We start from the raw sequence: 27693 nt of genomic DNA, 5'->3' as shown, positions 1-27693 counted from the left end.
TAGAAATTTTTCCAAAGTTCTCTCAAGTATTCTAATACAAAAATCTCTTTTTTTTTTCTCCTTTCTATTAACAACTTATAAAATTCTCTAGAAGGACTTAGAAGCCTCATTATAGTTCCTTTTTTGTTCCTTAATGTACATATGTCACACATTTTTTGAACTTCTCTGGTTTTCTTAATTGAAAAATGTCGGAGTTGGTGAGCCTTGTGTTCAACTTTTACTACTGTCTGATTTAAATAATATCTATATAATGCTGCATCTAGTCCTCAGGGAATTTTAAATCAAATAATAAATGAATTAAGTAACAATAATTTGAATAACAAGTAACATCCTCGAATTTGAATAGTTTTTAATCTTAAAATGTTTTATAGGGTTCTAAATGTTTTTAAGTTGTATCTTGAAAGCTAGGACAAATCACTGGTTACAATACATAAACCAACTGAATAAAAATAGAACTCATTTTATCTTAGTGAGATTATCCTCATACTTTATTTTAGTAACTATTTTGTATATAATATGTCCTGAATTTGCACACAAACATTTTTAAAGAGGTTTTTTTATATAGAAGAAAAATATCTTCTATGCATTCATCCATCATGTACACATTTATATTCTTATTTATGTTATTGAGCATTGGCAAAGATTAGATGTATTGCCTTCTTTCACATGACTTATCTATATCCCTATACTTTCTGAAGTTAAAATATTATACACATATTTATTTTGTGTTTTGTCTTCCATGTAAGTGTGTGAATGTTTACGATGAAGGGTAGGCATTGTGAATTTTAGTTCTGATTCGATTCCCATTCCACCCTAATGGCTTACCAAATTACTCCTTGTCAGCTTTTTTCTCTTTCTGAATACTTAAAAAAATTATGGCTACAAACAAATTTAGTTGAGGCTTGCCTATACCACTTAGAATGAACTTTTGTTGGAAATGATACTGTGTTAGATAAACATTTTTAGAAACATATGGATGAAATTCAAGTGTGGCTTTTACTTTCCTTGAAGCCAAAGAAAACAGAGCATAAAGTTATACTAAATTCCAAATTATTCAGCGTCCCCCTATCCTTTCTATTAATTGCCAGCTTTAAAAAGAAGTATTACAAGCTTTTTGCTAGAGATTGTTCTATATTGCTACGAATGCTTCTAAATTTTAAGGGGAAACACCTTTGGCACGTGCAGGGTTCCAGAAGACCCACATGCAGAGGAAGGGCATATACATTTTCCTGAGAAGCGTAGTGCCTTAATCTCTGCAGAAGTGAGCTTAGTTAAGAGATTTGCTTTCTGATGTCAATTATTAGCCAGTCCCAGAAAGACAAAAATTACATGATTCCACTTGCACAAGATATCTAATACAGTCAAAGTCCTGGAAACAGAGCCAAGAGAGAGCAAAGAATGGAGGTTGTGAAGGGCTATGGGGAAGGGAAAATGAGATTTGTTATTCGTTGAGTATAAAGTTTCTGTTATAAAAGATAAATAAGTTCTAGGGATCTGTTGTACAACATTGTGCCTATAGTTAACAATATTGCATCATACGCTTAAATATATTTTTATTATTATTATTATACTTTAAGTTCTAGGGTACATGTGCATAACATGCAGGTTTGTTATATATGTATACTTGTGCCATGTTGGTGTGCTGCACCTATCAACCCGTCAGCACCCATCAACTCGTCATTTACATCAGGTATAACTCCCAATGCAATCCCTCCCCCCTCCCCCCTCCCCATGATAAGCCCCGGTGTGTGATGTTCCCCTTCCCGAGTCCAAGTGATCTCATTGTTCAGTTCCCACCTATGAGTGAGAACATGCAGTGTTTGGTTTTCTGTTCTTGTGATAGTTTGCTAAGAATGATGGTTTCCAGCTGCATCCATGTCCCTACAAAGGACACAAACTCATCTTTTTATGGCTGCATAGTATTCCATGGTGTATATGTGCCACATTTTCTTAATCCAGTCTGTCACTGATGGCCATTTGGGTTGATTCCAAGTCTTTGCTATTGTGAATAGTGCCGCAATAAACATACGTGTGCATGTGTCTTTATAGCAGCATGATTTGTAATCCTTTGGGTATATACCCAGTAATGGGATGGCTGGGTCATATGGTACATCCAGTTCTAGATCCTTGAGGAATCACCATACTGTTTTCCATAATGGTTGAACTAGTTTACAATCCCACCAACAGTGTAAAAGTGTTCCTATTTCTCCACATCCTCTCCAGCACCTGTTGTTTCCTGACATTTTAATGATAGCCATTCTAACTGGTGTGAGATGGTATCTCATTGTGGTTTTGATTTGCATTTCTCTGATGGCCAGTGATGACGAGCATTTTTTCATGTGTCTGTTGGCTGTATGAATGTCTTCTTTTGAGAAATGTCTGTTCATATCCTTTGCCCACTTTTTTGGGGGGTTGTTTGTTTTTTTCTTGTAAATTTGTTTGAGTTCTTTGTAGGTTCTGGATATTAGCCCTTTGTCAGATGAGTAGATTGCAAACATTTTCTCCCATTCTGTAGGTTGCCTGTTCACTCTGATGGTAGTTTCTTTTGCTGTGCAGAAGCTCTTTAGTTTAATGAGATCCCATTTGTCAATTTTGGCTTTTGCTGCCGTTGCTTTTGGTGTTTTAGACATGAAGTCTTTGCCCATGCCTATGTCCTGTATGGTACTACCTAGGTTTTCCTCTAGGGTTTTTATGGTATTAGGTCTAACATTTAAGTCTCTAATCCATCTTGAATTAATTTTCGTATAAGGAGTAAGGAAAGGATCCAGTTTCAGCTTTCTACTTATGGCTAGCCAATTTTCCCAGCACCATTTATTAAATAGGGAATCCTTTCCCCATTTCTTGTTTCTCTCAGGTTTGTCAAAGATCAGATGGCTGTAGATGTGTGGTATTATTTCTGAGGACTCTGTTCTGTTCCAAAACTGGAAAAATTCCCTTTGAAAACTGGCACAAGACAGGGATGCCCTCTCTCACCACTCCTATTCAACATAGTGTTGGAAGTTCCGGCTAGGGCAATCAGGCAAGAGAAAGAAATAAAGGGTATTCAGTTAGGAAAAGAAGAAGTCAAATTGTCCCTCTTTGTAGATGACATGATTGTATATTTAGAAAACCCCATTGTCTCAGCCCAAAATCTCCTTAAGCTGATAAGAAACTTCAGCAAAGTCTCAGGATACAAAATTAATGTGCAAAAATCACAAGCATTCTTATACACCAGTAATAGACAAACAGAGAGCCAAGTCCTGAATGAACTTCCATTCACAATTGCTTCAAAGAGAATAAAATACCTAGGCATCCAACTTACAAGGGATGTAAAGGACCTCTTCCAAGAGAACTACAAACCACTGCTCAGTGAAATAAAAGAGGATACAAACAAATGGAAGAACATACCATGCTCATGGATAGGAAGAATCAATATCGTGAAAATGGCCATACTGCCCAAGGTTATTTATAGATTCAATGCCATCCCTATCAAGCTACCAATGAGTTTCTCACAGAATTGGAAAAAACTGCTTTAAAGTTCATATGGAACCAAAAAAGAGCCCACATTGCCAAGACAATCCTAAGTCAAAAGAACAAAGCTGGAGGCATCACGCTACCTGACTTCAAACTATACTACAAGGCTACAGTAACCAAAACAGCATGGTACTGGTACCAAAACAGAGACATACGCTTAAACATTTTTAAGAGGCTACACGTCATATTAAGTGTTTTTGTTACAATAAAACAAAAGTTTAAATTTTAAGAAAAAGAAGAATGGGTTTGACTGACAAAACACTGACATATTTGTGAAAGGGAGCACAATGATACTGAGTGAGACGCATGTATTTATTTTAAAACTCAAAAAAAACTGGGTGAAGGAAATGATCTATGGTTCTTCTATTATAGTTCAACTCTATAATAATATGGTGACATCCAAATTCTTTGGTGTAGCATTCAAGTACCGAGACCTTGTAGTGAGACTGACTTGCTTTAAATTCTAGCTCATTTCAGTACTAATTGTAGCATCTTAGTTAAGCTATTAAATAACTAACTATGTCTTCTGTGCCTCAGTTTTCTCATCAGCATATGGGAATAATAATAAAATATAATAGATGGGATTGTGATGATGATTAAATAGATTATTATATGTGAAGAGTTTGGAACATTTCAGCATGATGTAATAGCCAATCACTGTTAGATACCTTTATTATTAGTGATTATCAAGCCCTGCATGACTTCATTTTTGCGTGTCATGCTAAGTGTAGCCTGCATGCTGCCCCTTCTTTCCTGTTCTCTGATTTTTCATTCCTGAAAATATGCCGAGTTCTTGCACATGTAAGTATATTAAAGTCCCTCTGGGACTGAATGCCATACAACCCTACCCCACCCTTGCCAGCCCACCCTTCACGTTCTTAGCTGTGTCCCTTTCTTTCATTCTCCCTTCCTCTTTCTCTTCTTTTACAATTGATATAATTTGATAACTTACTATGTTCCAGGAAGTCTATACAGAATAAAAGATAAAATTTTGACCAAAATGATACATAGACTGTGCTCTCCTATTGCATTTTAATAAGCATGATGGACAACGGTCAATCGATTATACAAATAAATGTGAAGCTGCAACTATGGTGAGTTCTTTAAAGGATAGATAACTAAAATTAACTTGGTAAGAATTAACATTAAAGGTTTTCATGAGAAGATGATAGAATGGAGAACTATCGGTTTGATATGCTGTAACTATAGCAAAAAGTGAGGAACAGGGAAAGAAAAAAGAAATTTACAGTCAGGCAGAAAAAATATTGTTCTGTTGTAGAAGAAGTTGTGCTGAACAGACGAGAAATAAAATAAAGCAGGTGACACTGGAGAAAAGAAAGGAGGGTGGGAGGCCGGGCGTGTTGGTTCCTGTCTGTAATCCCAGCCCTTTGGGAGGCCGAGGAGGGCAATCACCTGAGGTCAGGAATTCGAGGCCAGCCTGGCCAATGCAGTGAAAACCCATCTCTACTAAAAATAGAAAAATTAACTGGGCATGGTGGTGAGCACCTGTAACCTCAGCTACCTGAGAGGCTGAGGCACAAGAATCCCTTGATCCTGGGAGGTGAAGATTGCAGTGAGCTGAGATAGTGCCACTGCATTCTGACCTGGGCAATAGAGAGAAACTCAGTCTCAAACAATAATAATAATAATAGTACTAATAATAAGAATAATAAAGGAAACAAAGAAAGGGAGTACGGATGTGTTAGACGTGAAACTAAAAGAAAACCATGTAGGGCTTTGTAGAGTACCATAAAGAGATTCCTTTTTCATTATATGAACAAAAATGAGAAGCCACTGAGAATGTTAACATAGGAAGCTGACACAATTAGATTTACCTATGAAAATATTGTTTTATCTACTGTGAGAGTGTAGTATTAGTTAGAAGAAGACCAAAGTGGAGCCACATAAAACTTTTATTTTAAGCGGAGATAAATTTCTAAATTGGTGTCATAGGTAGTAGTATGGATGAAAATTCAGGAAAATGAATATTGGAAGATAATAGAAAGTCAAATCATTAGGATTTATTGGCAGACTGGGCATGTTAATTGAAAGAGGATAATGTGACAGTGATTGTTCCAGAGTTTCTAGCTACCATAACCATGTGAATTATAGAACCATTTCTTGGGATAGGTAAAATAGAAGGAGGGACACATTTGGGTGTGTGGTAGAGATATATATGAGTTCAATGTCAGATGATTCGTCTTTTTGACATTTACAGAGCTATAATAGGCCAGGGGAGATGTGACTTATATGTCTTCAATGAATGGAGGCCTACCTTGCTTCCCTGCTAAATTATATCCTGTCCTATTAATTCTATGTTAATTCCTCTTTTCTTTATTTTTTGTCTTATCACAGATTAGTTACGGTGACTTAAACTGTCTATAGAATGATTTTTCTATCATTCTCTTTCTTCTCAACAAAAATGGATTTATCAAAAGCATTAAATTACTTCCAACTCTTTTCTTCCCTTTCTCATTCCTTTAGATTAATATTCATTGAGTAGCTAATATGTTTCAAGAATGTTGCCAAGTGTTTGGAATATAGCAAGTGTACTAGATGAATTCTGGCATCAATTGAGTTTCTGGGAGCCAGTGCCATGACTAGAAACCAGGTATTTTTACATTTGTTGGTACTTTTCCAAACACCATACCAGCTCCTCATATTGACACAGATTTGCCTTCTAATCAAACAAGAAAACTAGGAAAATAAATAATCTTGGCAGAAGTAATGGCAGAAATAATAAAACTAACCAGTGTAGTCAGTGAGATTTGAGTCTACTTTCAAAATTTACACAATGGATAAAGGGAAAATAGAACATTTATTTTTCACCCTTTCAGAGAAAGAGTGTATGTACATCTTTGGAATTGTGCATTCTTGGATGTAGAAGAAATCAAGTAAATTATTTTCAGGGTCCAGTGTTGTAATTAAATTTGAAAGAGTTTTAATCTATATCAAATTTTGATAAAAATTCAATTGCTTTTTTTTTTTATTTTGTGAACTCCAGGAATAGGTATTTATTGTTTTTTAGATGCTAATGACCCAAGAAGAAGTGATGATAAATGGACTATTTTCTCATTGTTTTGAAAGAAAGTGAATCAAGAATGACACACAATCTTTGCCTCTCCTCCCCTCCCCTCCCCTCCCCTCCCCTCCCCTCCCCTCCCCTCCCCTCCCCTCCCTGCCCTGGCCTGCCCTGCCTTTCCATGCCCTTCCTTTTTCCTTTGTCTTCCTTTTTTGTTTGTTTTATACAGAGTCTCTTGCTCGGTCACCTAGGCTGGAGTGCAAGGACACGATCTTGGCTCACTACAACCACCGCCTCCCAGGTTCAAGTAATTCTCCTGCCTCAGCCTCCCAAATGTCTGGGACTACAGGCACGTGCCTCCACGCCTGGCTACTTTTTGTATTTTTAGTAGGACAGGGTTTTGCCATGTTGGCCAGGCTAGTTTCGAACTGCTGATCTCAGGTGATCCACCCACTTAGTGGATGGGATTATAGGTGCTGGGATTATAGGCGTGAGCCACCGCATCTGGCCACACATAATATATCATTATACGTGCGTGTTAATTCTGTTCTTTTATTTCTTTTACTTGAAATTGAATCATAAACTGAGTCTGGTTTAATATATGTTTGTCAATATATGTAACTTATTTTGTTGATTTTGTTTGTTTTGCATTGGTTTTGTCTCATGTGCCAACACACTCTCTGAAATAGAGAAGTTTCTATAAGATGCATCTTTTTTTTTTTTTTACTCTTTTTTGAAATTTATAAGGTGACTTAGAATCACAAGGAGAACACCTAGAATATTGAAATTGCTTTGTTTACTCACTGGAAAGGAAAAGAAATCAAAATACGGTATATCTGCCCTCCCTACCTTTCTCTCCACCCGCTGCGAGCTCCATAGCTCCAGCTAATCAACATCAGATTGTGACCTTGAAAACTCCACCTATCAGTTTGTCCTATTCATATTAACTTCATCATTACTGTTGAACCCTTAATTTTTATTTTGCTGTATTCACAAACTAGAATATATAGACTATTTTTTTAAATTTGTTGTAGCTGTGTCAATAGTAATGAGTATGCATGATGCATTGCACTATGAAAGGGCTTAGTGTTCAGCTGAAGGGAGGGCGAGAGATAATTCTTTCCTATTTTTAGTCAATGGAGTAGGCAGAGGCTGATCTAATGTAGAAGAGAGCTTCACATGGAGGAAAACTGGTTTATTCATCAAACTCAAGTTTTTGATGAGAGCAATAAATAAATCTATTCACCCCTCATCTTTAGAGGATAGGTGTGGTGCTCTGGGAAATGACTTTAATAATTGTATCCAGACTTTCTTGCTTCAACTAGCACATTGAATATTAGTCCCTGTGGAACTTCTGCAATTACTAACTGTCATGTGAAAATTTCTACCATTTTTCATAGAAAGAAAAGAAAAATATATATATAGCAGACTTACTGAAACTGACAATTGGCAGGCAGGTGAAAATGAAAAGAGCAGGATTTGGACTTAGATTATGGAATCATTTCGGGTTGGGGATTAGGATCAGGGAGATGCATATACTTTATAAATATTGACCTATTTTCTCTTTTTTAAAACCATATTTACCATTTAGGAATAGGAACAGTTATCCAGTACTATTTATTTGTCAGTGAGTGTTTACCATGCAACTGAGGATAAAAGAGACAATTACAAAAATAAAACCTATAAACTGGTATCATTCTTTTTTCCAGAGGGGTTACCCTCTGTAAAGACTTTTTTATTTTTATTTTTATTTTTTTTGAGAGGAAGAAAGATTTTCCTTTCAGGGACTGAGTGAGATACAGTGTAATTACATTGGGAAACCAAAATTACATTGTTTAACTTGGCAATTTAGAACTTTGATAGAGTAAACTAAATCTGGTCTCTTGTCAAATACGTGAAAGAAATATCATTTTCTGGTGACAGCTCCAGTTTTAATTGACAGATAAGTACAATTTGAACCTAAGGTTTTTGGGGCACCTTGTCAGGTATTCCCAGAAAGATGCTCTGTTCTCATAGTTGCTAAATGCATGGAATCATTTTGATGTCTATTTTTTCTGTCAACTTCTCCATCCTTCATTTCTTAAAAAATGTGCTAAAGAAACTTGGATTATGTTGTTAAAATATTTCTTAATTACTATGAAAACTCTTATGAAAAAGAAATGTTGACTAACAGATACCATCTATATAGTGTTATGTGTAATACTAAATCCATACTGACTGACCATGTTTAGATTTAAATTTACACGTAACAGAGGATCCAAATTACTTGTTGTACCAAATAAGTCACTTTCTTACTCTAAGGAATTTGTTGAGTCACTTGATGTCTCTAATTCATTTTTTTTTTAACTTGCAAAATATAAAACAGCATAGTATACAGTAGCCAAGGGCATAGAGCTTGGAACTAGGTTGTTTTAACGCAAATTGGCCCCACTATTCACTCGTTGTTTAGCCATAGAAAAATTACTTAATATTTCCTCACTTTGCACTCCATATCTGTAAAATGAGAATGTAATTACAATTCTATGAAGACAATGAACTTTGTCTCTTTTCGAGTCAGAAATATCAAAGACTTACTAGGTTTGATATATCCTGATCTGTCTGTTCTTTTTCAAAGTTACAAAATCAAAACTACTTTGATGCCTCCTTTTAAAAGAATTACACTTTTTAAAGGAGGCAATGATCCTTCCTTTAATATTTTTTGGAAGCTCCACATACAAATATGAGTTTATCAGTTGGGTGCGGTGGCTCACTCCTGTAATCCTAGCACTTTGGGAGGCCAACGCGGGTGGATCACGAGCTCAGGAGATCGAGACCATCCTGGCTAACATGGAGAAATCCCATCTCTACTAAAAATAAAGAAAATTAGCTGGGCATGGTGGCGGGGGCCTGTAATACCAGTTACTCAGGAGGCTGAGGCTGGAGAATTGCTTGAACCTGGGAGATGGAGGTTGCAGGGAGCCAAGATCATGCCACTGCACTCCAACCTAGGCGACAGAGCAAGATTCCGTCTCAAATAAATAAATAAATGAAAATAAAAGTAAAAATCAGTTAAATAAATTTTTGGAGGTTACAGCAAATAAATGACGACATATGATTTCCAGCAATACATTTGTTCAGGTTTATTTATTTATTTTTTTTCCATTTGATTGGAAACAACAATACAAAGGGAAAAAAATGTAACAAATTTTTTCTTTTTTTTTTTAATTTATTTATTATTATTGTACTTTAAGTTGTAGGGTACATGTGCATAACGTGCAGGTTTGTTACATATGTATACTTGTGCCATGTTGGTGTGCTGCACCCATCAACTCATCATTTACATCAGGCATAACTCCCAATGCAAGCCCTCCCCCCTCCCCCCTCCCCATGATAGGCCCCTGTGTGTGATGTTCCCCTTCCCGAGTCCAAGTGATCTCATTGTTCAGTTCCCACCTATGAGTGAGAACATGCGGTGTTTGGTTTTCTGTTCTTGTGATAGTTTGCTAAGAATGATGGTTTCCAGCTGCATCCATGTCCCTACAAAGGATGCAAACTCATCCTTTTTTATGGCTGCATAATATTCCACGGTGTATATGTGCCACATTTTCTTAATCCAATCTGTCACTGATGGACATTTGGGTTGATTCCAAGTCTTTGCTATTGTGAATAGTGCCGCAATAAACATACGTGTGCATGTGTCTTTATAGCAGCATGATTTATAATCCTTTGGGTATATACCCAGTAATGGGATGGCTGCGTCATACGGTACATCTAGTTCTAGATCCTTGAGGAATCACCATACTGTTTTCCATAATGGTTGAACTAGTTTACAATCCCACCAACAGTGTAAAAGTGTTCCTATTTCTCCACATCCTCTCCAGCACCTGTTGTTTCCTGACTTTTTAATGATTGCCATTCTAACTGGTGTGAGATGGTATCTCATTGTGGTTTTGATTTGCATTTCTCTGATGGCCAGTGATGACGAGCATTTTTTCATGTGTCTGTTGGCTGTATGAATGTCTTCTTTTGAGAACTATCTGTTCATATCCTTTGCCCACTTTTTTGGGGGGTTGTTTGTTTTTTTCTTGTAAATTTGTTTGAGTTCTTTGTAGGTTCTGGATATTAGCCCTTTGTCAGATGAGTAGATTGCAAAAATTTTCTCCCATTCTGTAGGTTGCCTGTTCACTCTGATGGTAGTTTCTTTTGCTGTGCAGAAGCTCTTTAATTTAATGAGATCCCATTTGTCAATTTTGGCTTTTGCTGCCGTTGCTTTTGGTGTTTTAGACATGAAGTCTTTGCCCATGCCTATGTCCTGAATGGTACTACCTAGGTTTTCCTCTAGGATTTTTATGGTATTAGGTCTAACATTTAAGTCTCTAATCCATCTTGAATTAATTTTCATATAAGGAGTAAGGAAAGGATCCAGTTTCAGCTTTCTACTTATGGCTAGCCAATTTTCCCAGCACCATTTATTAAATAGGGAATCCTTTCCCCATTTCTTGTTTCTCTCAGGTTTGTCAAAGATCAGATGGCTGTAGATGTGTGGTATTATTTCTGAGGACTCTGTTCTGTTCCATTGGTCTATATCTCTGTTTTGGTACCAGTACCATGCTGTTTTGGTTACTGTAGCCTTGTAGTATAGTTTGAAGTCAGGTAGCGTGATGCCTCCAGCTTTGTTCTTTTGACTTAGGATTGTCTTGGAGATGTGGGCTCTTTTTTGGTTCCATATGAACTTTAAAGCAGTTTTTTCCAATTCTGTGAAGAAACTCATTGGTAGCTTGATGGGGATGGCATTGAATCTATAAATAACCTTGGGCAGTATGGCCATTTTCACGATATTGATTCTTCCTATCCATGAGCATGGTATGTTCTTCCATTTGTTTGTGTCCTCTTTTATTTCACTGAGCAGTGGTTTGTAGTTCTCTTTGAAGAGGTCCTTTACATCCCTTGTAAGTTGGATTCCTAGGTATTTTATTCTCTTTGAAGCAATTGTGAATGGAAGTTCATTCATGATTTGGCTCTCTGTTTGTCTGTTACTGGTGTATAAGAATGCTTGTGATTTTTGCACATTAATTTTGTATCCTGAGACTTTGCTGAAGTTGCTTATCAGCTTAAGGAGATTTTGGGCTGAGACAATGGGGTTTTCTAAATATACAATCATGTCATCTGCAAACAGGGACAGTTTGACTTCTTCTTTTCCTAACTGAATACCCTTGATTTCTTTCTCTTGCCTAATTGCCCTAGCCAGAACTTCCAACACTATGTTGAATAGGAGTGGTGAGAGAGGGCATCCCTGTCTTCTGCCAGTTTTCAAAGGGAATTTTTCCAGTTTTTGCCCATTCAGTATGATATTGGCTGTGGGTTTGTCATAAATAGCTCTTATTATTTTGAGTTACGTTCCATCAATACCAAATTTATTGAGCGTTTTTAGCATGAAGGGCTGTTGAATTTTGTCAAAAGCCTTTTCTGCATCTATTGAGATAATCATGTGGTTCTTGTCTTTGGTTCTGTTTATATGCTGGATTATGTTTATTGATTTGTGAATGTTGAACCAGCCTTGCATCCCAGGGATGAAGCCCACTTGATCATGGTGGATAAGCTTTTGATGTGTTGCTGAATCCGGTTTGCCAGTATTTTATTGAGGATTTTTGCATCGATGTTCATCAGGGATATTGGTCTAAAATTCTCTTTTTTTGTTGTGTCTCTGCCAGGCTTTGGTATCAGGATGATGTTGGCCTCATAAAATGAGTTAGGGAGGATTCCCTCTTTTTCTATTGATTGGAATAGTTTCAGAAGGAATGGTACCAACTCCTCCTCGTACCTCTGGTAGAATTCAGCTGTGAATCCATCTGGTCCTGGACTTTTTTTGGTTGGTAGGCTATTAATTATTGCCTCAATTTCAGAGCCTGCTATTGGTCTATTCAGGGATTCAGCTTCTTCCTGGTTTAGTCTTGGAAGAGTGTAAGTGTCCAGGAAATTATCCATTTCTTCTAGATTTTCCAGTTTATTTGCGTAGAGGTGTTTATAGTATTCTCTGATGGTAGTTTGTATTTCTGTGGGGTCAGTGGTGATATCCCCTTTATCATTTTTAATTGCGTCGATTTGATTCTTCTCTCTTTTCTTCTTTATTAGTCTTGCTAGTGGTCTGCCAATTTTGTTGATCTTTTCAAAAAACCAACTCCTGGATTCATTGATTTTTTGGAGGGTTTTTTGTGTCTCTATCTCCTTCAGTTCTGCTCTGATCTTAGTTATTTCTAGCCTTCTGCTAGCTTTTGAATGTGTTTGCTCTTGCTTCTCTAGTTCTTTTAATTGTGATGTTAGAGTGTCAATTTTAGATCTTTCCTGCTTTCTCTTGTGGGTATTTAGTGCTATAAATTTCCCTCTACACACTGCTTTAAATGTGTCCCAGAGATTCTGGTATGTTGTATCTTTGTTCTCATTGGTTTCAAAGAACATCTTTATTTCTGTCTTCATTTCTTTATGTACCCAGTAGTCATTCAGGAGCAGGTTGTTCAGTTTCCATGTAGTTGAGCGGTTTTGATTGAGTTTCTTAGTCCTGAGTTCTAGTTTGATTGCACTGTGGTCTGAGAGACAGTTTGTTATAATTTCTGTTCTTGTACATTTGCTGAGGAATGCTTTACTTCCAATTACATGGTCGATTTTGGAGTAAGTACGATGTGGTGCTGAGAAGAATGTATATTCTGTTGATTTGGGGTGGAGAGTTCTATAGATGTCTATTAGGTCTGCTTGCTGCAGAGATGAGTTCCATTCCTTGATATCCTTGTTAACTTTCTGTCTTGTTGATCTAATGTTGACAGTGGAGTGTTGAAGTCTCCCATTATTATTGTATGGGAGTCTAAGTCTCTTTGTAAGTCTCTAAGGACTTGCTTTATGAATCTGGGTGCTCCTGTATTGGGTGCATATATATTTAGGATAGTTAGCTGTTCCTGTTGAATTGATCCCTTTACCATTATGTAATGGCCTTCTTTGTCTCTTTTGATCTTTGATGGTTTAAAGTCTGTTTTATCAGAGACTAGTATTGCAACCCCCGCTTTTTTTTTGTTCTCCATTTGCTTGGTAGATCTTCCTCCATCCCTTTATTTTGAGCCTATGTATGTCTCTGCGTGTGAGATGGGTCTCCTGAATACAGCAGACTGATGGGTCTTGACTCTTTATCCAGTTTGCCAGTCTGTGTCTTTTAATTGGAGCATTTAGTCCATTTACATTTAAGGTTAAGATTGTTATGTGTGAACTTGATCCTGCCATTATGATATTAACTGGTTATTTTGCTCGTTAGTTGATGCAGTTTCTTCCTAGCCTCGATGGTCTTTACATTTTGGCATGTTTTTGCAATGGCTGGTGCCGGTTGTTCCTTTCCATGTTTAGTGCTTCCTTCAGGGTCTCTTGTAAGGCAGGCCTAGTGGTGACAAAATCTCTAAGCATTTGCTTATCTGTAAAGGATTTTATTTCTCCTTCACTTATGAAACTTAGTTTGGCTGGATATGAAATTCTGGGTTCAAAATTCTTTTCTTTAAGAATGTTGAATATTGGCCCCCACTCTCTTCTGGCTTGGAGAGTTTCTGCTGAGAGATCTGCTGTTAGTCTGATGGGCTTCCCTTTGTGGGTAACCCGACCTTTCTCTCTGTCTGCCATTAAGATTTTTTCCTTCATTTCAACTTTGGTGAATCTGGCAATTATGTGTCTTGGAGTTGCTCTTCTCGAGGAGTATCTTTGTGGCGTTCTCTGTATTTCCTGGATTTGAATGTTGGCCTGCCCTACTAGGTTGGGGAAGTTCTCCTGGATGATATCCTGAAGAGTGTTTTCCAACTTGGTTCCATTTTCCTCCTCACTTTCAAGCACCCCAATCAGATGTAGATTTGGTCTTTTTACATAATCCCATACTTCTTGCAGGCTTTGTTCATTTCTTTTTGTTCTTTTTTCTTTTGGTTTCTCTTCTCGCTTCATTTCATTCATTTGATCCTCAATCGCAGATACACTTTCTTCCAGTTGATCGAGTCGGTTACTGAAGCTTGTGCATTTGTCACGTATTTCTCGTGTCATGGTTTTCATCTCTTTCATTTCGTTTAGGACCTTGTCTGCATTAATTACTCTAGCCATCAATTCTTCCACTTTTTTTTCAAGATTTTTAGTTTCTTTGCGTGGGGTACATAATTCCTCCTTTAGCTCTGAGAAATTTGATGGACTGAAGCCTTCTTCTCTCATCTCGTCAAAGTCATTCTCCGTCCAGCTTTGATCCGTTGCTGGCGATGAGCTGCGCTCCTTTGCCGGGGGAGATGCGCTCTTATTTTTTGAATTTCCAGCTTTTCTGCCCTGCTTTTTCCCCATCTTTGTGGTTTTATCTGCCCCTGGTCTTTGATGATGGTGATGTACTGATGGGGTTTTGGTGTAGGTGTCCTTCCTGTTTGTTAGTTTTCCTTCTAACAGTCAGGACCCTCAGCTGTAGGTCTGTTGGAGATTGCTTGAGGTCCACTCCAGACCCTGTTTGCCTGGGTATCAGCAGCAGAGGCAGCAGAAGATAGAATATTTCTGAACAGCGAGTGTACCTGTCTGATTCTTGCTTTGGAAGCTTCCTCTCAGGGGTGTACTCCACCCTGTGAGGTGTGGGGTGTCAGACTGCCCCTAGTGGGGTATGTCTCCCAGTTAGGCTACTCAGGGGTCAGGGACCCACTTGAGCAGGGAGTCTATCCCTTCTCAGATCTCAACCTCCGTGTTGGGAGATCCACTGCTCTCTTCAAAGCTGTCAGACAGAGTCGTTTGCGTCTGCAGAGGTTTCGGCTGTGTTTGTTATTGCCCTGTCCCCAGAGGTGGAGTCTACAGAGACAGGCAGGTTTCCTTGAGCTGCTGTGAGCTCCACCCAGTTCGAGCTTCCCAGCAGCTTTGTTTACCTACTTAAGCCTCAGCAATGGCGGGCGCCCCTCCCCCAGCCTCGCTGCTGCCTTGCCGGTAGATCACAGACTGCTGTGCTAGCAATGAGGGAGGCTCCATGGGTGTGGGACCCTCCAGGCCAGGTGTGGGATATGTTCTCCTGGTGTGCCTGTTTGCTTAAAGCGCAGTATTGGGGTGGGAGTTACCCGATTTTCCAGGTGTTGTGTGTCTCAGTTCCCCTGGCTAGGAAAAGGGATTCCCTTCCCCCTTGCACTTCCCAGGTGAGGCAATGCCTCGCCCTGCTTCAGCTCTCGCTGGTCGGGCTGCAGCAGCTGACCAGCACTGATCCTCTGGCACTCCCCAGTGGATCAACTGAGATGAACCCAGTACCTCAGTTGAAAATGCAGAAATCACCGGTCTTCTGTGTCGCTCGCGCTGGGAGTTGGAGACTGGAGCTGTTCCTATTCGGCTATCTTGCTCCGCCCACCCAGGCTCAACAAATTTTTTCTTATAGCAGTGTCACCAAGTGACCATAATTGGAAGAACTCACCTCACAAGAAAAAGTCCATTACCCATCTCTGTTGCTGAAATTTCCTTAATATTGCCTTCTGAGACGCAGGCGAACTTACTGAAAAACACATAATATATTTTGACCATCCAATAAAAAATGTCACCAGATTGAATTATAAGAAGTAAATCATACTTTAAATATCAGGGACCACATTATGACCTCTTATTCTCGTTTTGTATTTAATTGGCTGAAAACGGCATGAAAGTGAATTGCCCTTCATCACCGTGCAGTCTGCTGGCATCTGGGCTGCTACTAATTGTGGACAATAAAAGTGACACCAAAAGGCAAATTCTGTCTCCACAGTCATTTGGTCTCTGCTATAACTTTTAATTTTGAATGGTAATTTTAGTAAAAAATTGTCTTAAACTTTAAATGCTGGATAGGCTGCTGCTTGAAAAACTTTACTTTGTATAAATTTTAAAGTGTTAAGTTTGCAGAAATTTTGAAGTGTTACAATAATACATGCACTATCCTATTATTTTAATCATTTAAAACACTGATTTTAGTTTAAAGACATGTTTTTAAGTCAATTAAAGTGATAATAGTTTGAACCATTTTGTAGCAAGCAATGCTGAAAAAAAAAAAAAAAAGTTACTTTTTAAATTCAACAGACTATCCCCTAGGACCACATGAAGCATAAGAGACTTTATACGCTTGCCAGGCAATTTTCAAGTTAATGTGATATTAATATTCCTCGAAGAGCTTATATTTCTTGATTTTTTCCTCAACTTTTCTCACATAATTACTACTATGTTAAATACTCCCTTTATATATATATATATATAAAATGAGCAGAAGAAAAAATTCAGATTAAATCAAGATATAAAGCTAATAAAGTGATTTTGTTCTTATGTGTAATTATGAAAGTATTAAAACCTTCTCCACATTTTATACTTTTTAAATCTTTCAGTTTGAAAAACAGTGGTTGTAATAGCAATAAATACATGAATTTTTTAAGAATCCATGACAGAAATATGTATTCAAATTTTTATGGCTAAATATTGCAGTTGAAATAATATAAAAGAAACTAAAGTATTTTGAAAAACTGAAATATGTGAATGAAATCTTCAATTTTGTCTTCTATGCACTGTTAGATATTTACTTTTAATTAAGCTTTTTATCCTAGTATATTTAAATGTATTGTTAAATGGAATTTTTTATATAATAAATGTGCTCACAAAATAATCATTATATAAAAAAGAAAAAAGCAGGCCACAAGTGCTATTTTTAAAAATCTTTCAAATTTCAGTATAGTTCCTGTCATATAAGATACTCAACATATATTAACTATAGAATTATAATTTTTTTCAGATTAACTAAAAAGAAATACATCATATTATGACAATACCTAGTGAAAGCTCCTCAATTAATATTTTACAATTAAAAGCTAATAGGGGAACAATGAAGGAGTGGTGAGGGGCTCATATTTTGCTTAATTTCTTAGATTGGTTTTTCCACTTATTAATTTTACAAATTTAATGATCCAATTGTGGCTGTCATCATAATAGCCACTTAGAATTTTGTAAAGATTATTTGAAAACATTATTTAAAATATATATAATGCCAGGAATATAAGACGTATTCAATATAAACTATTTCATATTACAATATATTTCTCAAATTATTTAATCTTTTCATTCATAAAAATAATATCTCTTCTTGTTTTGAACATTCTGTTTTTTCTATCACTCAGAAGCTTTATTATTTGTTTTTTTAGAATCCCATATATTATTTTTTAACTTTATTTCTAGTTGGTTTTTATTGTGCTTGCTGTTTTGAATTATATTTTTATTGTGAATTCAGGTTGAGTAATGTGAATACAAAAATTATACGAATTTTCATATACTTATATTGTAACCATCTACTTTTCTAAGCTTGCTATTTAAGTTTCTTCATAGTTATTTCCATTACTTATTCATTCCTATTTTAGTTTTATGTTGTATGCCAGTGCTAAGACTTTTAAAGATAATATTGAATAAAATGTATACACTGAAGTATCTTTATTCTCATTAATGTAAGAATAATGACTCCACTATTTCAAAATAAATTAGGTATTTGCTGTTTATTTGAGATGCATTTGTCTACATGCTATGCCAAAATTTCTATTTCTCATAGGTAGTTTTTTTAAAAAAGTAGAGCTATACATTTAAAACAAGGGGTTTTAACACTTATGATAGAAAAGAATTTGTGCCGTCTCCGATTCTATATTTATATGCTTCACAACAGAATAGAAAAAACATGGTCAATGCTATTGACCATCTTTATGATAAGTATTAATTAGAGCATATTTTATTTAGATCTAGGAATTTTATTGATTATAGAATCAATAGTTCAAAACCATTAACTAGCACGACTTTTTGCTACACTAGTGTCTACATCACTAATCATAAACTGTGGTGCCATTATGAAATTATAAAACTGAAAACAGGTTTCTTTATAAAACTGGAAAATCCTTAATTACAAAATATTGCATACCTGAATTTATAGCCATGATGACTAGATTATTTCTAGATTATGCCAGAACTATTGTGTTGTACAAAATAAAATAAAATTTGACGAATTTTATTATAGGCCAGTGGTTTTCAAGGGTGGGACATTATGCCCCAGGTGACACTTGGTCATGTCTGGAGGCAGTTTTGTTTGTCATCATGGGTGGTGGAGTGTGCTCCTGATAAGTAGTGAGTTATGGAGGCAGAGAGACTGATAAACATCCACAATGCATAGGACAGCCTCTACAACAAAGAATAATCTGATCCAAATGTCAATAGTGCCACTTTTCAGAAACTTTGGTATAAAGAAAAATAACCTGTAATTTGAAGTGGCATTTTGTCTATTTTATTTAAGATTACATAGAAATTTGCTGAGTAGTTCCAACCAAACAGAAAATTTCTTTTTCCTTCCTTCCTTCCTTCCTTCTTTCCTTCCTTCCTTCCTTCCTTCCTTCCTTCCTTCCTTCCTTCCTTCCTTCCTTCCTTCCTTCCTTCATTCCTTCCTTCTTTTCATTCCTTCCTTCTTTTCCTTCCTTCCTTCCCTTCCTTCCTTCCTTCCTTCCTTCTTTTCCTTCCTTCCTTCTTTTCCTTCCTTCCTTCCTTCCTCTCTCTCTTTCTTTCTTTCCTTCTTTCTCTTTTCTTTCTTTCATAAGAGAGAGAATCAAACAGAAATAATTTCTATAACTTTCAAAATCTTGTGACTACTTAAACTAAAGTCATCTAACTATATTCCTTAAAGGACATAGTGAGGCTGGTCCACACTTGGCTTACCTGCCATGAGCTCTGCATAATCCGCTTGGGAAGGAAGAATCACACACATGTGGTATTGGCAGTTATTAATTTTGTCTTCATCTATTTTATTCTGTTATCGTTTGTAGACATTTTTTTCTAAAGTTTCACAAAATACATCTGTATTTTGCTCAGATAAGATTTCACAGTTGAAAAACATTCTACAGCAAACATCGTATCTTGTTTAAAAGGAAGCGAATAACCTACCTCAAGCATGGGGAGAAGCCTTCAAGAATGGTATGTAGGTTCACAGAGAGACCTGACAATTTGAATTACATTTTATAAACAGAGTGTTAAGTACTCAAATGGTGGAACCTCAGATTCTGCACTGTGTATCATCAGGGATGCTATGTCTATTTAAATAGACTAATTGTATATCAGGTTAGAAATACATAGAAAAAAAATGTAAGTTTTAATGTGCATAAAGGATGACATAAAGTCAATTGTACAATGATTTTAGTTTTACTCTATTAGGTATTGGCTAGTAAAATTAAATTCAAGCCTTTCTTACAACTGCAGATATCCCCGTAAAAGCTTACTGTTCTTTGACAACTGAGTTGTGTTTAATTCAAAAGGTGAGTAATACAACTGTTAAGATTATTTGTATACACTTTAGAAAATGTTTAAAATGGGAAAATCTTAGTAACTTACTAAATACAGCTGCCATATATCTTGGGTGCTCCTAAGAAGTACATTTTTAAATAGTTTATTAGATCTCCAGCTAGTTTTTCAGGTAACATGACATATGAATATAAAATATGTGAACAAATATACTCTGAAAATTTTTTAAATTTATTTTCCATATATTTAATTTTTTTCCTGAAATCTATCTTTAGAAAATTCAGTGTCTGTGAACTTCACGTTACAAGAGGTTTAATATATAATTATTTAAAACAATCACCCATATCCTTTTTTAGTCAGATTAAGGGACTAGGCTTATTGCAAAAATCATGATAAAAATGTTTCCTCAACCTGCATCCAATGCTGTGATGTATTTATCTTTCCCTCTTTCTCTGTGTGTGTGTGTGTTTGTGTGTGTGTGTGGGGGGGGTGGGTGTGTATGAGTGTGTGTGTGTCTGGAAGTAAGAGAGATAAGGAAGAGGGAAGATCAGTTTAGAAACTTTGCCCTAAGTAAGCATCAATCCCAGATTTATACTAAGTGAACTGACAATCAGAGTGATTAAACAGCTACAGACATGTCCCATGCAGACATTTCTATTTACCATCTTTCATATTCTCAGCTTCTCATCATACTGAGACCCTTGACCATTTTTTTTACTCCAGCCATCATTGCAGCAATCAACCCTTTGGAGATGTTCATTGATTTCATGTTAGCACAAGCCAGTATGACTTGTCTCATGACCATGGCTTTTCCCTCTCATCTTCTGCCCTCCATTATCCTCTTACCAGGGGGATTTCCGCTGTCAAGGGATGTGATACTGAAGGCCAGACTGGCATATATGATTGTATGTCCTGGACATGCCAGAAAATTAACATCCATCAAGGTAAATCTCTGACTGTGAGGAAAAAGATCATACAGATAAATACTTATTTATTCTTCACCCAAACTTTTGTGAGATGCAGAGTATTACATAACCTCCCAAGATATGGTTCTGTAAGACTGATAAATGAACTGAAAACTCTGTTAAATTATTTGTTATCGGTCTGCCCTTCTTTCCTGACTCATTTATTTTCCCCCCACTCTGACTTACCTATAGTTTTCCTCCCTAATACAAGGAAAATACAGTAACTTTGGTATTGGGCTTTCTGCTTTCTAGAGGATCCAAGTTTAAACAGTGCAAGTAACGAGAATCTGTGTGAGTACAGTCATGCATGGCTTAACTCCAGGTTACCTTTTGAGAAATGCATCCTGTAATTTTGTCGTTGTTTGAACATCATAAGGTGTTCTTACACAAATCTAGGTGGTATAGCCTACTATACATCTAGGTGATATGGTACACCCTATTGCTACTGAACTGAAAACTGGTATACTGTGTAACTGCATGAAACGTTGTAGGTGACTGTAATACTACTAAGTATTTGTGTATCTGACAACTTCTACACATAGAAAGATACAGCATTATAATCTTATGGCATACATAAGTAAAATTATATATATATGTAAAATTATGTATACATAAGTATAATACAGTAAAAATGCAGCATTATAATCTGTTTCATACATGGTCCATTATTGACTGAAATATTGCTATGCTGTATATGAGTGTAACTGAACTTCTCTTCCCACATGCAAGAGGAGGGAAAAGATAGAAAAATGCTAAGGAAAGAAAATGCCATGAAGAATAAATAGTATGATAGTACTTGAAAAAGTTAAAGGAATGGGATGGGTTGAGACAGTTTTTTTTTTTCCCCCTATTCAGAAGATAAGTATTTATATTCTGGTTATTTTTATTTTTATTATGTTTCCCAGAAAAGAAAACATTAGAACACAAACATCTGAATCAAACAGAAGAATTTTGAGAGAGAGAGAGAGGCTCATTTTCATAAAAGTCTCTTAACGACCTCTGTGTTCCGAACTCTAAAAGCATTCTCTTTTTACTACACTCACTTCCTCAGTAGCACTAGACTAATAGACCATTCTGCCATTCCTAAAGCAATTTTTTATGTAGAGCCTCTTCTTTCATACATTCATAGTTTTCCTTTTATATTACTGTCCATAGTCCTAGTTTGCTGGTAAACGTTTGAAAGTTAGAGTGAGTCAAATTTTGGTCATTGGGTTTTATTCTCTTTGTTCATTTAAAAATATGTTGAATAATACAGTATTCTCTATAAGAAGTATATAATATTAATATGTATATATATGTATAATTTGAAGAGTATTTTAAAATGAAAAACATGTTCCCACCAGTCAGCTTAAGAAATGAAAAGTTACCAGTGCCTCGCAAGTCAGTTGTGTGCTTTTTTTCTTTGTCTACGTCCTCCATGCGGGTAGAAGCATTATCCTAAATTTTGTATTAATTATTTTGTGTTAAGTATTCTCTTGTTTTTAACATATATCTGTATTCTTAATTGTCATATTATTTAACTTTGCCTTAGGTTACTTTATATAACTGAAATTAGATATTAAGTATTATTTTGTAATTTGTGTTTTGATTCAAGAGTGCATATTTGAAATCAATCTTTCTCTCTGAAGAACTGTAAGTCACTTTTTTAACTATTAAAACATTACGAATGTAATATGCTGTTGTATAAACACAAAAAATTTTATTTATTTTACTATGAGTAAACATTTGCCAGTTAAAATTCATTGTTATGTCAACAATACTGCTTTAAACATTCATATACTTGTCCCTCAAGGACATGGTGAGAACATTCATCTGGGTAAATTCCTAAGAGTAGAATGACTGAAAATTAGAACATGTGGGTTGTACTAGACAATGTGAAACTCTTTTTTAAACCAGTTGACTCTTTGTTTATATTCGAACTAACAGTAAAAGGAGGGTTTATTATTCCACATCCTGACCAATATCTGCTGCATGTGTGCATTGTCTTCCTTCCTTCCTTCCTTCCTTTCTTCCTTCCTTCCTTCCTTCCTTCCTTCAATATGGTGGATTTGAATGTTTTCATATGTTTATCTTAAATATTTTCACCCCTGTGAAATGTTTATTCATATTTGTGTTCCTTTTTTCAATTTTTTCTTTTCGTAGTGGCTTGTAAAAATTCTTTATGTCTTGTGATTAATATTTTGTCAATGTTTTCTGTTTGTAGTGGCTTGTAGAAATTATTTACGTTATGATTATTAATACTTTATTAGTCACATGTGTTGCAATATATTGTGCTGTTGTGTAACATGTCACTTATTCTATTTAGGAATTCCTTTATCAATTAAGCTTATTCTTTCTCATGTAAAATTAATTAAACAGTTTCATTATAGTTTGCTTTTGTTCCTGTTATATTTTTTATTTTTATTAACTTTTTTATAGTCTAAGGTAGTGATCCTTTTTTTTTCCTAACGTGATAAGATACATTTTTCATTTCTAAAATGTTATAGTTTATTGTATGAGTATAGTTTGTACTATGCATCAAATTGTATTTTTTAAAAATCAGGCATATTATTTTCTTAGGAAAACAGTTTATTTTTTCTCTGCTAATCTGCTATTGCATGTAATGATATTTCAAGTTTATATATATTAAATATGCATGAATACATATAAAAAAGGGTTCTGGGCTTGTTCCCAAACCCCACAATGTCTTAAATTTTGTAAACATAAACATAAATGCTTTAAAACTTTATAAGAAATGATTTGAAATTGCATGATTAAAAACCTCATAGTGTATGTATCCTCTTCATTTATCTTTTTATTTATGAGTATGTTATTTCCCAGCTCTTTATTATACATTTCTGAAAACATTTGTGAATTTCCATGAGGAACTCTGTTGGAATTTGGAGTGAGTTTGCATTGACCTAATATATTATTATAAAAAGACTTTATATTTGTCTTTATATTTATTATTTCCTTCCATTTAGCTTAAAATTCATTAATGCTTTCCAATACATTTTAGTACATTTATCCACAAAAACTGTTCCTTTTTTGTCAAATGTGTTTTTGTGTATGCTTGTATTGTTTTTATTTATACATTTATTTAATCATAACCTTGTACTAATTGTTGCTGCTATGTGGATATATAGTTTGCATTTGAAAATCTTGCTAATTTTGCTTACTAATTTTAATAACTAATTAGTGGTTTATTTGGGATTTCTTATATGGTTAGTTATAAAAAACATTCTTGATATTTAATCATTTTGTTTAAAACTATCAGATTCATATGGTTCAACCTAATGTATAGAAAATAATATTATTTGACTTTGTGACAATAACCAATATGTTTTTAAATCTCTCTTCTCTATATTATATATTTTTCACCATCCACACAGAACAAAATATAAGCACTTCTCTTCCAACTTTAATAATTCCTTCTTCTGATGTGTATAACGTAATTGTTAATCTATCTATTTAGCTTTGGATTTAAGTATTACATTTTACATTTCTTATTTTTATGATATTTGAATTTTCTTGTTTTTTAAAGTTATTTTATATCTTATTTTCAAGACTCCTTATTATATTATAAAACATATAATGTCATTTTTTATTATCTGTAAAAGAAAAGGTCAAAATTTGATGCATTCATTTGCATGATACTGCTGACTTTCATTTGTGGCATTTTTGTTTCTATGTATTTATTATTATTATTTACATTGAGTCCATAGTATCTAGAGTTTTATTAATATGTAAAGGTTAAAGTTGGATTTTGTGTTTTTCTCTGCCTGTTACCTAAGTGTTCTTCCAATGCAGGACTAAATAATGTAATTATTTGCACAAGAATTTTTAGACCACATAGGTAGCATAATTTAAACCGCCAACTTATGTAATAATAGACTTCAAATTATTAACTTTTAAAAAAGATGCTTTTATACTAATGTCAAGATATAAATGAGCAAGTTTTCCATTTTTGCAGCAGCAGCAGCAGCAGCAGCAGGCTTATATCTAGAAGGTGTTGTTCATTTAATGATACCTTTTATTGTAAGAAAGATCTAATTGATAGTTTAAATGTAAGATAGAACTTAATTTTATCACTTTGTTCCAGAACCTAATGCAACTCTAAGTAAAAGAACACATAGAGTTATCAGAATTTGGCAGACACTAAGGGGAAAATGTGATTTTTAAGGTTTGCTTTCTGCAAATGTTTTAACTTTCATTTGTTTTGGCCTCTGAGACTACTTTCTATCCAACATTATAATTTTTAAGACATAATTTTTACTTTTCCTATAAGATGTATCCTATAAGATACATCTTATATCATGTGCTAGTAAAAGAGATCCCTTCCCTTTGGTCGCTGGTTAGGTTTACACATCCTGTGGAATTTTAGTGTCCTTCAAACTTCTTTATTTCAGTCTTAGTTCTAGCCTCACCTTAAGGGAATTAGTGAACTTGATATCTAATAATCACTTAAATACTAGTATGGCTATATTCTGCTTCTGTTGGAATGGTCATGAACACAATATCTCACTCATGGTATAAGATGCATTAGAAAATAGTAAGTCAAAACCATTTATTCATGTCTTCAGATAAACTTAATTAAGAATTCTTCTCAATGGTCAGTTGATCAGAGCAAAGGACATAAAGGACCTGAGTTTCAAGTTTCACCCATAACTCACTTAGTAGAAAGCCTGAAACTATAGACGCCATTTAGCCTTTCTGTGCCTCATTTGACCTTCTGGTCTAATGAATATAAACCGATGTTAACCCCAGGAAGGTGCTGCAAGAACTGAATCATTCACTGTTACATGAAAAATAATGGTAAAAAAAAATCTGGACAGTGATATTTAAGTAGACATAACTTTTCGTTTGGATATATTTGTTTTAATTCAAAATTACACTGATACCTTAACAATAGACCTTATAACTTAGCATACCTTGTAAACTACATAACATAACTTACAAGGAAAGTCAAATAATGTGAGTAAGGGGGTGAAGGGGGAAAGACCAGGCTGGCCTTATTACTGAAAATTATTGTTTATTGCTTCATTATAAGAAATGGTTTATTTATATGATTTGTGAGTAGTTGGTGTATTTTATGGAAGTTAATATTGTTATTTCTAGATTCCTCCATTTGCTGTTTCTTAAGATTGACTAAGAGATCTCTGGCATTTCAGCAATATTATTCCAAAGAACTTACATTTTGAACAAGTCACTGCTTGTTCAATGTGCCGTATCTTTTTACTCTTCATCTTCAAAATGTAAATCTTTTTTGCTGCATTTTCTACGAATTACTAGGATTTATTCATCCAACTATACCAGAAATTTAATAATCTTAGCAAGAAAAACAGAAGAATATTAAGGTTTTTAATTATTTTTAATTCTTATTGGTATTTTTTCTAAGATAATTATGCTGGACATCAGAATGTCACATAAGAAGCCGCTTCTCTCTAAGGAATTCAAATGCTTATCCTTAGTGTTGCAGAATTAGTTCAAAGCAATGAAGTCCATTTTGTGTGTCTTGTTTTGTTTTGCTTTTCAGTCTTGCAGTTGGGGAGTTTTTCATGAGTCAAAGTAAAAGTAAAATCTTTTAGACAGACTAGTGAGCAGTCACTGATGTCAGTTATAGATGGTATAAGCTTGAATTATGCTACTTTGACATATTTAATTAACTAATATAGAAAACAATGAAAATTTCAACTGTATTTTAATATTAGAATAGCCTTGGCTCATATCTCTAATTTCATATTCATATTCTGGTATTTTGCAGATGTATTTTATAATAGAAATATACAATCTTCTGTAGTTTTTTCATTTATATTCTAAAAGGATATGACGTTCCTGTGGATTTGATGTACTATAGCTTAATTATTTCTTTGCTTCTGGCTATTTACACTATTTTTATGTTGTCAATATTTTAAATGATGCTATAATAAACATCTGTTTTAATTCACATGGGTCATGTCTTTCATGAATTCCTAGATACATTACTCCTGAATAAGCAAAGACAATTTTTTCTTCTTCATTCATGCTAATATTTCTATCAATCAATTGATTAAATTTTTCATCTTTTATATATGTATTGATTTTTATTTATTATTTTTATTTTTTGAGTCAGGGTCTCACCCTGTTGCTGAGGCTAGAGCACAGCTGCACAATTACGGCTCACTGTAGCCTCCACCTTCCAGGCTGACATGATCCTCCCACTTCAGCCTCCCGAGCAGCTGGGACTACAGACACAAACTCCTGAGCTTAAGCAATCCACCTGCCTCAGCCTCCCACAAGTGCTAGAATAACAAGTGTGAGCCATTGTGCCTGGCCTATTTTAAAATATTTTATATTTTTATTTTTTTAAATTTTTAGTTCCTTGTAGATTCTTGGCAAGACAGGTCTCATACTCACAGTGTTCTGCTAGCAGGTACCTGGGTTCCAGGCAGCCTGTGCTCAGAGCTCAAAACTCCTCCAGGTAGGCTGTAATGCTCCCTGACAGAGTAAGAAACAGCAGCTTTCAGGTCATGCTCTTCTCAGTCGGCCTATGAAGCAGTGATGTATAGCTTCTGTGCTCATGGCTATAGCACACTTCCTGCTTGCTCTTTGGTTCTGGCCAATGGGGTTCATCCTCACTCGAGATGATATCACAAATCTCATTGCGAGCTTCTCTGAGATCATCAACTGAGTTAGCTGGTTGCCTTCTGTGGAGTCTCCTATGAGGTGGGACTAGTAATGCTTCCCTTCATTCTTTTTTGTTTTGTTTTGTTTTGTTTTGTTTTGAGACTGAGTCTCGCTCTGTCGCCCATGCTGGAGTGTAGTGGCGCGATCTTGGCTCCTCACTGCAAGCTCCACCTCCTGGGTTCGCGCCATTCTCCTGCCTCAGCCTCCCGAGTAGCTGGGACTACAGGCGTCCGCCACCATGCCTGGCTAATTTTTTTTTTTTTTTTTTTTTTT

The 27693-nt window shown here is 35.3% G+C and overlaps 1 long non-coding RNA gene across 1 annotated transcript in view; it reads right to left on the bottom strand.

Moving 5' to 3' along the window:
- Positions 1–27328, bottom strand: part of LOC139362195 (uncharacterized) — a 38483-nt gene extending 11155 nt beyond the window's left edge. The window contains exons 1-2 of the long non-coding RNA XR_011620583.1: positions 27151–27328; positions 15951–16028 (exon numbers count right to left, since the gene is read on the bottom strand). This is a non-coding gene — a long non-coding RNA (uncharacterized lncRNA). The remainder of the gene's footprint in view (positions 1–15950; positions 16029–27150) is intronic.
- Positions 27329–27693: the final 365 nt, after the last annotated feature.

The sequence above is a fragment of the Macaca nemestrina genome, chromosome 3 (genome assembly GCF_043159975.1).
Source record: "Macaca nemestrina isolate mMacNem1 chromosome 3, mMacNem.hap1, whole genome shotgun sequence".
Lineage (NCBI taxonomy): Eukaryota > Metazoa > Chordata > Mammalia > Primates > Cercopithecidae > Macaca > Macaca nemestrina.
The sequence above is the reverse complement of the archived record's forward strand: the minus strand, read 5'-3'. Positions and strand labels throughout refer to the sequence as shown.